The sequence below is a fragment of the Rattus norvegicus genome, chromosome 16 (assembly GCF_021556685.1).
Source record: "Rattus norvegicus strain SHRSP/BbbUtx chromosome 16, alternate assembly SHRSP_T2T, whole genome shotgun sequence".
Classification (NCBI taxonomy): Eukaryota; Metazoa; Chordata; class Mammalia; order Rodentia; family Muridae; genus Rattus; species Rattus norvegicus.
In genome coordinates, this window is record NC_141549.1 from 34,695,361 (window position 1) to 34,707,943 (window position 12,583).

At 42.4% G+C, this 12,583-nt stretch overlaps 2 protein-coding genes across 8 annotated transcripts in view; both read left to right on the forward strand.

The window, feature by feature from the left end:
* The window catches only part of Erich1 (glutamate-rich 1), a gene marked incomplete at its 5' end in the record, with an annotated part of 52,793,804 nt that overhangs the window by 3,824,801 nt on the left and 48,956,420 nt on the right, over nucleotides 1-12,583 (forward strand).
* Nucleotides 1-12,583, forward strand: part of Palld (palladin, cytoskeletal associated protein) — a 393,100-nt gene that overhangs the window by 153,679 nt on the left and 226,838 nt on the right. For 2 of the 8 annotated variants that reach the window (XM_087587233.1, XM_087587234.1), the window contains exon 1: nucleotides 11,477-11,559. The gene's annotated coding sequence lies outside the window, so the exon portion shown is untranslated. 8 annotated transcript variants of the gene reach the window in all.

Sequence of the window (12,583 nt, forward strand, 5' to 3'; positions counted from 1 at the left end):
GCTTGAGACCGGAGACCTCCACGCAGATTAGCCCCAGAAGCCTTAGAATACTGTCAATTTACAAAACTTTAAGGGGTGTGTGCGTGTGTGCGCTTTTGTTTTGTCTTTTTGTTGTTATTGTGTTTAAAGAAACTGTTAGCGTTGTGCTGTAACTTGAAAGGCTATAGAACAATACTAATGTTAAATGAGTTACTAGAAGATCTCAGGGAATGAAGGGGAAATTCTACACCTTACCCAGAATTACATCAAGTTCCACTAAAAGAAACAAAGAGACTGCTTTGCTAACCACAGTAGAAGAATTGCATTCGGCTGAAATTCTTATCCAGATTGCATTGTCTGACTTGACGATAATATGCAGGAAGTAATATGGGAGTTTTTCTTCCTTTTGGTTTTGTTATTAAGCTACAGAGAATTTGCCATCCCGTAACTGGTTTAACAGGGTTAACAGTTAAGTAGCCTGCTCATTGAAATGACCTGCTGTAAGGTGACGAGCCTTGTTACTACCACCACACATAGGCACCAAGTTATGCATCAAGATACCCAATGTGTCCTGACAATGCACTCTGAAATGTTACCCACTAGAAGAGCCAAAGTCCCCTGTGCCAGTGAACAGGCCCCATAGAGCTACCTGAGGCATCAGAGTGCTCCTACCATTGAGTTCCCATGAGCAGTTCCCGGGGGAGGGGGAGAGGGGTCCAGCAAAACCTTGGAAATAGAAGCACAGATTTCCAGTTTGGTTTCTCATGATGACTTTCCCTCCTCTGGTGTTGGTTAACCTCTAGACAAGTGCCATGACGGGGAGCTTCTTCTCACTTAATTCCTTCTTTGTTTAATAAGCCTACCACAGAAGTAGTTATCATCCCCATTAAGGAACTGAAGCTAAGGGAGGCAGAGCATCTAACTTTCCCAAGCTCACATAGGATGAAATGACAGAAGCAGGGTCTCAACCTAGGTGTGCTGATGCCAGAGCCTGTGCCTCCTGGTGTCATTCTTTCACCATTTGGTGTCTCCAGAGAGGGGAGTAGTGCTCAACAGTCCCATAGGCCTCAAATGTCAGGCCCTTGCTCTTTAGATACTAGTGTCTGTGACGTATTTGTGACATACTTGTAGAGCATTGACTTTGTCCCAAGGGTTTACATGGCTTATAAACTTGAATCCTGCAGTAAATAAGTTGAATACAGCTTCCCTGATTTACTGGCAACCTAGTGCCCTTACCAATATTTCAGCATTGCCCCCATGGCCCAAAGGTCTTACTTGGTTTCTATCTGTCTATAGTAAGTGAACAGGGCCAAAAAGCCATGTGGCCGCTGTAAGAGAAAAGGTCTCAGTAATGGAAACCCCAGATGTGTGGACTCCATTGTTCTTGATGACCCAGCTTTTTGCTTTTGCTTCTGGACTTGTTTCTTTCACTTTGTTTTTTAATCCACATCGCTCCTTTCAATAAAGTGGAGTATCACCTGGTTTGCATGTGCATGGGAAGTAGATTCCCTTTCTACTTTTCAATGTCAATACTACAGACCCTCAACATCCCAATCTGGAAAATGAGGCACTAGTCTACCTCCAAGTGTTATCACAAAGATTAGTAGGCCAGCACCTACTATCCTATAGTGTACACTATGGTGTATAACATAGCACTTAGCCTGAATTACAAGCTTCACCCGTCAAATGGTAGTTGTGTTTCTCTCAACTTACCTCACTCGGCCATTTGCTCATAAGTCACAGGTACGATGACGGATCTGTGAACCAGGTCATGCCGCCCCAATTTTCACCTATAGGGGAACACTGTTGCCTTATGGGCAAGAATTCAGTCTCTGAGTTTACTGATAGAGTGGCTCATTCTGTTCCACCATTCCCTGTGTGACTTCCAGTTATTACTGAATTTCCCTACCACTCTTTTCTTTAAAATGGGTATAAGGTATCCATCTTTCCTAGATTTGGGAGAGGGTTGGCTTCACTCATGTCTGATTAGCATGTTGAAAATGTGTGCCGCAGAGTAAGCCCTCGGTAAACATTAGATGCTGTTGTTAGCATTGCTATTATTGTGGTGGTATTGTCTGTGATCTCAGTGGCTTCTTGCAGGCTCCCTAAAATAATTGGATATGGTTAGCTGTGCAGACAGCACGCTTGTGGAAAGCTGAGTGCTGACCCCATTAGCACCATTCTCTAACTAGCCCAGGCAAGGGGCGGTAATGAGGATTATTGAAGTAACATATGGAAAATGCTTTTAGTTATTAGCTCCTGGGAGAGGGGAACAGCAATAAATAAATACAAGGAATTATTAAAAGCTAGGGGACGACCTCACAGGGATGCTGAGCCCTGTGTGTTATTTGCTGTTTTAAGAATGGGCAGGAAGCCAACTTTATCCCCAGGTGACAAAGTGGTCTACTGGCTGCTGTTCAAGACACGGCAACGCGTTGCCTCACCTCACCAGATGTAGGCCCTCCAGTCTCCACTTACGGGCAGGTCAGCTCAAGACTGCCCAGAGAGAAGGGCCCATGTCTCCCGTTAGTTGCTGTCTCTGATCCCCACCCCACCCTCTTTCATTGGAACCCCAAGATTCTCCTTTGAATAGCACCCTCAGAGGCAGGGTTAAACATTCTAAGTCAGAACCCACCGGATAGAATATTGGCAGTGAACCCCCTTGGGTGCCAGTGTATATGACCTAGAAGCCATGGGCAATCACGGCAGGATTCTAGTGTTAGACTGGGACAAGCCCCAGGCTTCATTGCCAAGCCTTGACAAGCATGTGGAGTGTGCTGAGCTCTGTAATTTTGGAGCTAACAGTCCCTATTTACAAGTTTACCATCCACCCCTGAAGCATTCCTCTCTCCAAAGAAACGAATCTACACACTACAATGAAATGTACTTAAGTAGTCTCCAGGTATCACTGGTGAAGTGGTGGGCAGGACACCTCCAGGAATGAACGCCGATGGGGCACACTGCCAGCACATGCTTGTGGCCTCCGGCTTCCCGCTCGATATCAGTGGCATCGAGTTACATTGCATGGCTCCCCGTGACAATTATAGGAACAGCCTTTTTCTCCCAGCCTTGAAATAAATAGCACCTTAGCCCAGAAGTCCTGTGGTGTGAAGTGTTAGGAGACAAGCGATAGCTCTCTAAGTCTTATCATCAAGAATTAGCACTTCATGACGCAGAACCTGTTTCTCTGGTGAGAACACAGGTTTTAAAATACTGACTGCTTCTCCAAATCCTGATTCCAGCCCTCAAAACTACCAAAAAGTTTAAGGCAGGGATTTTAGTAGTATCTAAAACCAGCGCTTATGCGTAGGCATCATGAAACCATAGACAAGCTTAGTTCTTCAACAAACTTAACCAAAACAGTTTGGAAAGGAAAAAAAAATCAAAATTGAAAAGTCCACGAATCCAAAAATAGTATAATCTCTCCTCCTTATTCTAACAGTCTCAAAGGTACTGTATTAATTATTAAAGATGTATAAATACTAGAATTAAAATATTTTCTCTTAACATTTATAAGGATCAAGCTAGTTTAAGTCATTAAAATATCCATCTGATTGTATTTAATCAAAATACAAAATGTATAGGAAAGGGTGACTCATTTTTCATAGTCCAATGTATTTTTTTTTTGCTCATATAGCTTTTGTCAAAGAGATCAGGATTAATTATTTAAAAAAATTTTTTTTACAGAAAATGGTGTGTCTGAGGCTGGTGGAAATCAATCTGCACGTAATATAACCTCTTAGTCCAGAGGATGACAGGCACCATAACCTCAGAAGTATGACTGTCCTAGATAGGTTTTTATTTAGGTCCTTCCTTGTTAACCATTTGATTACAGTGCGTGCCTCAAGCGAGAAAAGTCTTGGAGAGGTCACACAATTCAGTTGATAGAGCCCTGGCCCAGCATACACAAAGCCTCAAACCTGGAGGCCGTGGTGCCTGCCTGTAATCTACTCAGGAAGTAGAGAAGAAGGATCAGAGAGCCTTTAACTATATAGTGAATTCGAGACCATCCTGGGCTACATGACACCCTGTCGAGGGGTGAGGGGATGGAGGGAGGAAGAAAGGATAGAAAAGAAAATAAGAACATGAACGCATTGCATTTTAAAACTGATAGCCTTTCCCTATCTATTGATATTATTCTATTAATCTGTGCTGTAGAACTAGGCCACATCACCGTCTGCCTTCCTCAGTCATCCCTGCTCACTAGACCTCCCTAGGTTGTTCACACAGAGGAGAAGGCCGAGCAGTCCCCAGTAGCTGCTACAGAGCAGTTTCTCAGCATACACAGTTTCTCAGCAGAACACAGCAAGTTCAGCATCTAATTTTCCCTGTACTCGTTAGAAACAGCTGTCTCACCACTTAGAGTGAAAAAAAATTAGAAACCTGTGCTATGAAGGAGGGTCATTTTCTCAAATGAAACTTTCCAGGGTAGAGAAAGACTGGGGGGTCTATTTTGTCAGAGGTGAAAGTGCTTTGGGTCCTTGCAAGTACATGGATCTGAGGGAATGCCCTCAGAAAAGGAAACATAGATACCATTTGGTTGGAGGGGAGAGGCTGGCCAGTTATTAATCAGCCTGAGTGGGGAAACCTTTCTTGCAGAGAGGTAACGTTGCTGCTGACTGTTGAATCCCATATGGATAAAGTTTAGTACGGAGCACCTGCCTCCGAGATATCCCCATGCATACTGATGAGTATTCTGTCATATACTGATGCTGATATCTTTACTCTTTATAGCGAAAGAGTGAAGCAAATTAGTATTGCCGTGTTAAAATGAGCTCACTATACTCCACAACTCCCTAACCCTGACACCTCTCAGCTCCGGACTGCGGTTTGATTTTCTCAAGGTTGTGTGAGAGAGGAACTAGAAACTGGTTTACTGGCATGTTTTGCTGAGTGTTTATCTTCCCTTCTACACCATAACTAACTTCTCCCCCAGTCAAGCAAGACTGCGAAGATCCAGCCCCAGACAGCCAGGAGGACGGAGGTGAGATTCCTCAGTGCTCTGTGAGAATGTTTCAGGCTTGAAAGGCTTCCTGTACCTGGGACACTGACTTCATACAGAGTCAAGCACTTTTTCCAAAGCTTTTGCTTAGTTGTCAAGGACACAAGAGAATGCTACCCTAATGTGTCACATTCCTCATGACCTTGTTTATGACATGGTGTATCTTGCAGTATTCTGCAGTAGGATTATTTAAAAAAAACTTGTTTGCATCAGTAGATCTAGTTCTAGGGTTGTATATATAAATGGGAGGGGAGGGGTTGTATACATACACATGCCACCATATTGTCTTCTGTAGGATCCAGTGTAATTCTTACTATTACCATGTGATCTGAAAGCATGCAATGCCTTTTGTGGCAATGTGAAGCATTGTGGGCAGCATGAAATATTACAAATATGTTAACATACCATTCCATCGAGGTGATTATCGAATGGAAATAATGCAGAAAATCAAATGCTTTCATGCTTCCAAAGACAGAGGCGTACCTTCCAAATACGCTTTCTATGCCTCTTCCTTTAGCTGATGTAAAAGTAATAGCAGTTACCTAGCATGGCTACCTAAAATTCATCTCAAGCTCACTTCAGATTATAAGCATACCTTACCCCCTTTAATCCTTATTACCATAGGACAGAAGAGCAGACAAAACACGGATTTAAGAGAGCACAGTAGGGCTGGGAGGACCTGCTTTGCAAGCATGGGGGTCTGAGTTTGAATCCAAGAACTCACACCTAGTGCTCGGACATCGAGACGGTGTGTGTGCTCAGAGATCGGGCACACGCGCGCACACTCTCACTCATGGGAAGATTCATGCACAGATACAAACACACAAAAAAGCACCTTTGAAATAAGATCACGAGAACAAAATTGGTCTGGCAACTGTGTTTCTTGGGCAGTGAAAAGGCTCAGGCAGTTAAAGTATTTACTGATAAACTGAGTTCATTCCCTGGATCCCACGTGATGCAAAGAGAGAACTAGTTGTCCTTTGACACCCAGTGGGGTGTGTGTGTGTGTGTGTGTGTGTGTGTGTGTGTGTGTGTGTGTGTGTGTAAAGACAAAATTATTGTTTGTCTTTCGTGTCTTTGTGTCTTGTGAGTAAGTAAAACCTTACTTCCTAGAAACAAAACTGGTAGAACAGATAGCATATACTCTTACAGTTGCTGAATTCTTTTATGAGGAGCACAGGCCCTAAATCCATGTTAGCCAACAGGAATTTTCAAGGAGTCTGAGCACATGCTTTAAATGTGCTTGTTTTCCTAGTGTAGGCTCATATAGTTCCCAAACAAACCTATGCCCACCCCTGGCCACCATCTACACTAGGAACAGATGTATTACAATATTACAAAGTCCAGTAATATATCTTTATTGCCTTCCTTATGGAAAGGAGCACTGAATATTCTGTTTCTCTATGTGCTTTTCTTTTTAAAAAATGATGACATTTATTTGTTCGTTGGGAGTGGGTTAGTGTATAGAGGCCACGGCACAGTATGGAAGTCTGAGCCCCTGAGAATGCAGAAGGTGGGTCTCTACTACTCTGTGAGTTCCAGAGATCAAACCCAGGTCCTCAGACTTGGCAGTAGGCATCGTTACTAGCTAAGCCATCATCCCACTACCTCCCTACATTTTCGTGCATATAGTCTGTATGTTCTGATGATACTAGTGTACTTACAAGTGGCTTTCTAATCATTAAACATATGATCCAACATTTGGAAAGCCAGATCCTACTCACAGGGGTGGGGAAGGCCTTTGGGGGATCCTGACTTAACTTACCTAATTGCATTTGGGAGACCTACGTAAAATGCAAAGAGTTCAGAATGAAGTCAGTCTGCTGATTTAGGAATGATTCTATAGCGACGGTTATACGAATTGCTGAAAAGTTATTGTGCAGGGATCAATAAACCCCGTCAAGAGCTGTGCAAGAAGGCTCTTCCATCATCCCCTCCACACACCAGCTACAATTACATTATTAGGCTCCAGCGTGCTGGGCAGACTCATTTCTTCAGCTTTTAACATTGCAGTAAATGACCTGGCAACAGATTTAACGTTTTCTTTGTAATGTTCAATGCTAACTCTTTAGTCACTGGCCAGAACAATTTCTAATCCCACCAGAATTTTAGAGGTATTAAGGGCTTTGGCTCTGACTCACTCAGAAAGCATAATGATGTTTCCCAGGAAGAAGGGGACAGGGAGGGGAGCACTGCCACTCTCTTTGGTGACTTGAGTCCAGTCAGAGCAGTGGGAGGTCAAGCTGGCTGTGAAGTTTCACCCTGGCACCTCCGTGCTACAAAGGTGCAAGCCGGAGAACCACCAAGACTTTGAAGCCAGCCCACCTGCGCTGGCCAACCCAGGCTACAAAAATACACACCTCGCCTCTTATTCAGAAGAATTTACAATCAATTCCTGCAAGCTGACCTTTGACCTACACAAGAGCTCAAACGCACAGGAAATAAATAACTAAATGGGGGCTGGAGAAATGGCTCAGCAGTTAAGGGCACTGGTTGTTCTGCTCTGCTGAAGGTTCTCAGTTCAATTCCTAGCAACCACAGGGTGACTTCCAAGCATCTCTCATGGGATTTGATGCCCTCTTCTGGTGTGCAAGTGTACATGCAGACAAAGCACTCATGTACATTAAACATGCAAATAATTAAACAAAACAAAAGTAACAAAGAAGATCAGGGTTATGGTGACTAAGGCATAGGAGACCAGAGAATCCCTGGGAACTCCAGCTAAACCATCAGCCTAGCCCAATTGGTGAGTTCTGGGCTAATGAGAAACATATTCTCAAAAACAAAGCAAAACAAAAAAGTTAAAGGCCAACACCCAGGGTTATCCTATGGCTCGAACGAATAGGCACACACACTTCTGTCCACACGTGCATACTCCCACAGACACACAAAAGCTTACCCAACCCACAGTCACATCTTATGTGCACCTTCCCAGTGGTTTGCCTATAGTAGTCTTGACTTAGCACTGAGACCAGATGGTACCTGGGACCAGCAGGTAGAGGCGGATAAGGTACACACCACACGCTGCCTCTGGAAGTAAGGGCCAGGGATTACCAAGTTGAGAGGCAGTTTCCCGTACACACTGTACCACAGTAACAAGTTCCTTCTCTGGAGAGAAAGCACATTTATATCTCAGAGATATTTACAAGTGACAGTACTACTGTCTTTGATGTATATGAGGAGAATATTGGGGGGGGGATCCAAAACAGGCATCAGCAAAAGAGTAAAGGGCAGGATAGAAAGCTATCAAAGCACACGCACAGAATAAAAAAATAATTCTCAAGAATTATTCTCTAGTCTAACAGCAACACTTGAAGAGTTTCTTTAGTACTCTCGGGTGTGCCATTGGAAAGTTAAATTACACCTCACTGGGTTTGAGCTTAGCATGTGATTTCCTAACAGAAGCATTTGTAAAAGTTAGAGGCTCAGTATCCATGAAATGAAGCTAAATATGGTCCCCAGGAACAGAAATGGGAAAACACATACAGGCAGTTACTATTAAAAATGATTAAACGTGGAAACCTTGTTGTCGGAGGAGAGTCTGGATGTCAGATATTCATGTATGAATTTATGTGTTAGTTTTCTTTTTCAGCACAAAATATGAAGTCATTTTTAAAGATACATTTTCACAACATAATCTGTTTACAAAAAAGGGAAATAATTCTATGTGTGTTTATGTGTGTTTGTGTCTATGTGTGTGTACATAAGTGTCTGTGTGTCTTGAATGTAAGCTTCCTTCAACAACCAATATATCTCGGATAAACAGTTCTCATTAAAGGGCCCCTAGAAATCTGTTGAACTATCTTGATTAAGTAAGGACTCTGATATTTCTTAGCATCCAGAACACTGAACATTAGATGTTTCCTACCAATCTCATGGCTCAGCTGTCACTATGTGCGAAATGAAAAGGTGCAGCCCAGGTTGTCAGTTTCTCAGTCAACTATCCTGAGCTCTGGGATTCTCCCTATGATATTCCTGCCAGTTATCTCCCACCTTCAATTCTCCAGGGACAGAGAACTCACGTCCACCCCAAACCAATTCCATCTTTGAACATATGGGATCATTTTAGCTGTTAAAATTCAGAGGGATTTTCTAGATCAGTGGTCCTTAACCTGTAGGGGTGGGGTTGAACAACCCTTTCACAGGGGTCACCTAAGACAATTGGAAAACACGATATTTATATTACAATTCATAACAGTAGCAAATTAGTTATTAAATAGTAACAAAAATAATGTTATGGGGGGGTGAGTCACTACACCATGAGGAATTGTGTTAAAGGATCTCAACATTAGAAAAGTTTAGAACCACTGCTCTTGATCTTTCAAAATTGGCCTAACTGTTTCTACAATTTATTTATGCTTGTTATGAGTGTGTGAGTGTAAGCTCTCAGGGGCCATAGGATGTATGTAGAGGTCAGGAGCACACTTGGCAGGATTCAGTTCTCTCCCTTCCCTTGTCTTTGAGACAGGATCTCCCTTCTTTCTGCCACTGTGATAAGAAAGCACGGTTCCTCTGGACACTTCTGTCCCCACATCCCATCCTTCCTCAGGAGCGCTGGGATTACAGACTCAACCACTGCACCCACCTTTTTATGTGGGTTCCAGGGTTCAAACTCAGGTTGTCACGTTGTTACCAGCCAAGTTATCACTCCACCTGATCTGACTAGCAATTTTGAGACCAACTCCGGGTAAACGGGATGATGAACCAATGAAACACACAAAGCTTTAGGAACACTAGAGTCATGTTTGGCCAAAGAAATTAAGTAAAGTACCATGTGTGAAACAGCAAAAGTACGCTACCTTCCACTTTTATCTTACCGAGTAAGATGCTTTTAAATTTTCCCCAACACGGAGCTCATCAAAATGATAAGATCACAAGAAAGGCTCCCATCATGCACACAGACTTGAGACTCCAAGGAGAGATGTGGCTGAAGCAGAAACCAGAGCTGTTCTACTTAACATGTAAGCAAGCACCCTCATCCACAGGACCAGTTCTAAGTCTAATATTGTGTGGCTAGAACCGGGAGCAGCTTCTACAGTGCATCTGAGAATCTGTTAAGAGCTTGCTCAACACAGGGATTGGGTTTAATCTAGATAGTTGTGTACACAGGTATGTGGTATGCGTGTTCATGTGTGAGCGTGGGCTCACGTGTGTGTGCGTGCATATGTATGTATGTATGTATGTATGTATCTTTGTATGTTTATGTGTATGTATGTTTGTGTATGTATATGTGTATGTGTATGTATGTATGTTTGTATGTGTGTATGTATGTGTGTATGTGTGTGAATGTGTATGTATGTATGTATGTATGTTTGTATGTGTGTATGTATGTGTGTATGTGTGTGTGAATGTGTATGTATGTATGTTTGTATGTGTGTATGTATGTGTGTATGTGTGTGTGAATGTGTATGTATATATGTTTGTATGTGTGTATGTATGTGTGTATGTGTGTGTGAATGTGTATGTATGTATGTTTGTATGTGTGTTTGTATGTGTGTATGTATGTGTGTATGTGTGTGTGAATGTGTATGTATGTATGTTTGTATGTGTGTATGTATGTGTGTATGTATGTGTGAATGTGTATGTATGTATATGTGTATATATGTGTGTGTGCATATATGCATGTATGTGTGTATTATGCATTTATGTGTATGTATGTATGTGTGTATGTATATATGTGTGTACATGTGTATATATGTATATATGTATGTGTATATGTATGTATACATGTATGTGTGTATGTATGTATATATGTAGATTTGTATGTATGTATGTCTGTGTATGTATGAATATGGCTGCATCTATTTTATGGAGTCCTTGACTGCAGAGCAAGCATATGCAGATGTTATTATTGGTAGCATTTTAAAATACCCAAATACATCTATGTTATTTGCTATTGTGCAGGAAAATTATTATAGTTTCTTTCAATAAACGGATAACACATGGTAAAGCCTTTTTCCCCCACACTCCTCCCTCAGTAACACATAGTACTCAAAAGATGCTTTTGCTCTATGTTAAGGGATCACATGTGTGTTTTTAAAATTATCAACATTTATTTATTCATTTATTTTTGCCTTTTGTCAAGTCTGTATTATGTCTAATTCCACTCTTTACACATCGTATGTTGTGACATCACTATACCTCTGGACATGTAGTATGTATGGGACAACTCAGTGATGGTACAATTCCAAGTAAAGATAGGAGTTCTAAGTATAATCAGAAAGGAGAATACTTTCATCATAATAAAAACATCTCTCTTCTTTTTCCCCAAAGACAAAATTCTAAGTCTGTAAGTCATAATACAAATTCTCACACTTAAAAAAAGAAATCTGACCAATTAGAATGAAATGTTAGCCTGAAACAATTTGTCCGGAAAAACCACCTGAGAAGGAAATGCCATTTTATTCGTTCCTCAAACGCCCAGCTACACTGACCTATAATTAAACCCAACTTCCTGTTCTTCCCCACATACCTGAGGCTCCTCCCTGCTCGGGCAGTAACTGCACCCGGGAGATCTGAAGACACGTACTAGGAGGCAGCTTTCTGGGAAACCACCTCACTTGTCTGCAACTTTGAATGTATGTACTTGATCCAAATGGCGGGATGAGGAGACAGGTGTGATTGAGGGAATGACCTGAATGACCCATGTGGCTAGAATCAGGGGAGCAGCTTTCGCGAGGTGTCTGGGAATCTGTCAGGAACTTGCTTCAAGGACTGTGTGACATGTTTAATCTAGGTAGTTCTGTACATAGGTATGTAGTGTGTGTGTGCATGTGTGCGTGTGTGAGTGTGTGTGTGTGTGTAAAAGAGAGAGAGTGTGTGTGTGTGCGTGTGTGTGTGAGTGTGTGAGAATGTTTGTGTGTATGTGTGTGAGTTGTGTGTGTGAGTGTGTGTATATGAGAGAGAGAGAGAGGGAGAGGGAGAGAGGGAGAGGGAGAGGGAGAGAGAGTGAGGGAGAGAGAGACTGTTACTGCACATGTTTTATGAAGCCATTTACTGTCCAGGCAGAGTTACTGCAGGAGCCATGAGTGCTTCAGATAGCAATAAAATCCTTCCACCCCTAATGTTCCCTCTTGAGTTGCAGGCATGCTCTCTTCAGTAGTTACTTCATTTACTATAGCTCTCCTTGGAAAACTAACATCTCCACATATGTGCTTGTGGAAGAAATATAAACTAAAGAACACAGGGAAAACAGAGGAGACAGGGTGACTTTGAAAGAAGTTAGCTGTGAAAAAGCCTTCACTTGCAAAGAGAACATGTTCTCCACACAGACTTTCTGACTGCAGGGCCAGTTTAGCTTTGCATTATCAGCTTGGCTTAGGTGTTTGCTTTGTGGTTCTGGAGATGCCTAACTGGGCACACTAAAATGCCATTAGACTATGGGAGAATCAGCAAGCTGTGAGGGAAGGCCGTGAACTCCCCCAGCCTCTGACAGGACAGCCATCAATCAGAGCAGCTGAAGCCACTTTTCCTTGTTCCTTTCCTCAACTGATAGAGCTTCCACCAACTACAGCTCATTTGGCAGACTGAGAGATAGGAAGAAAGGCCTCTTGAATGGCAAAGGAGCCACCTTGTTCTTTTTTAGAAAACGGTGTGAACGCC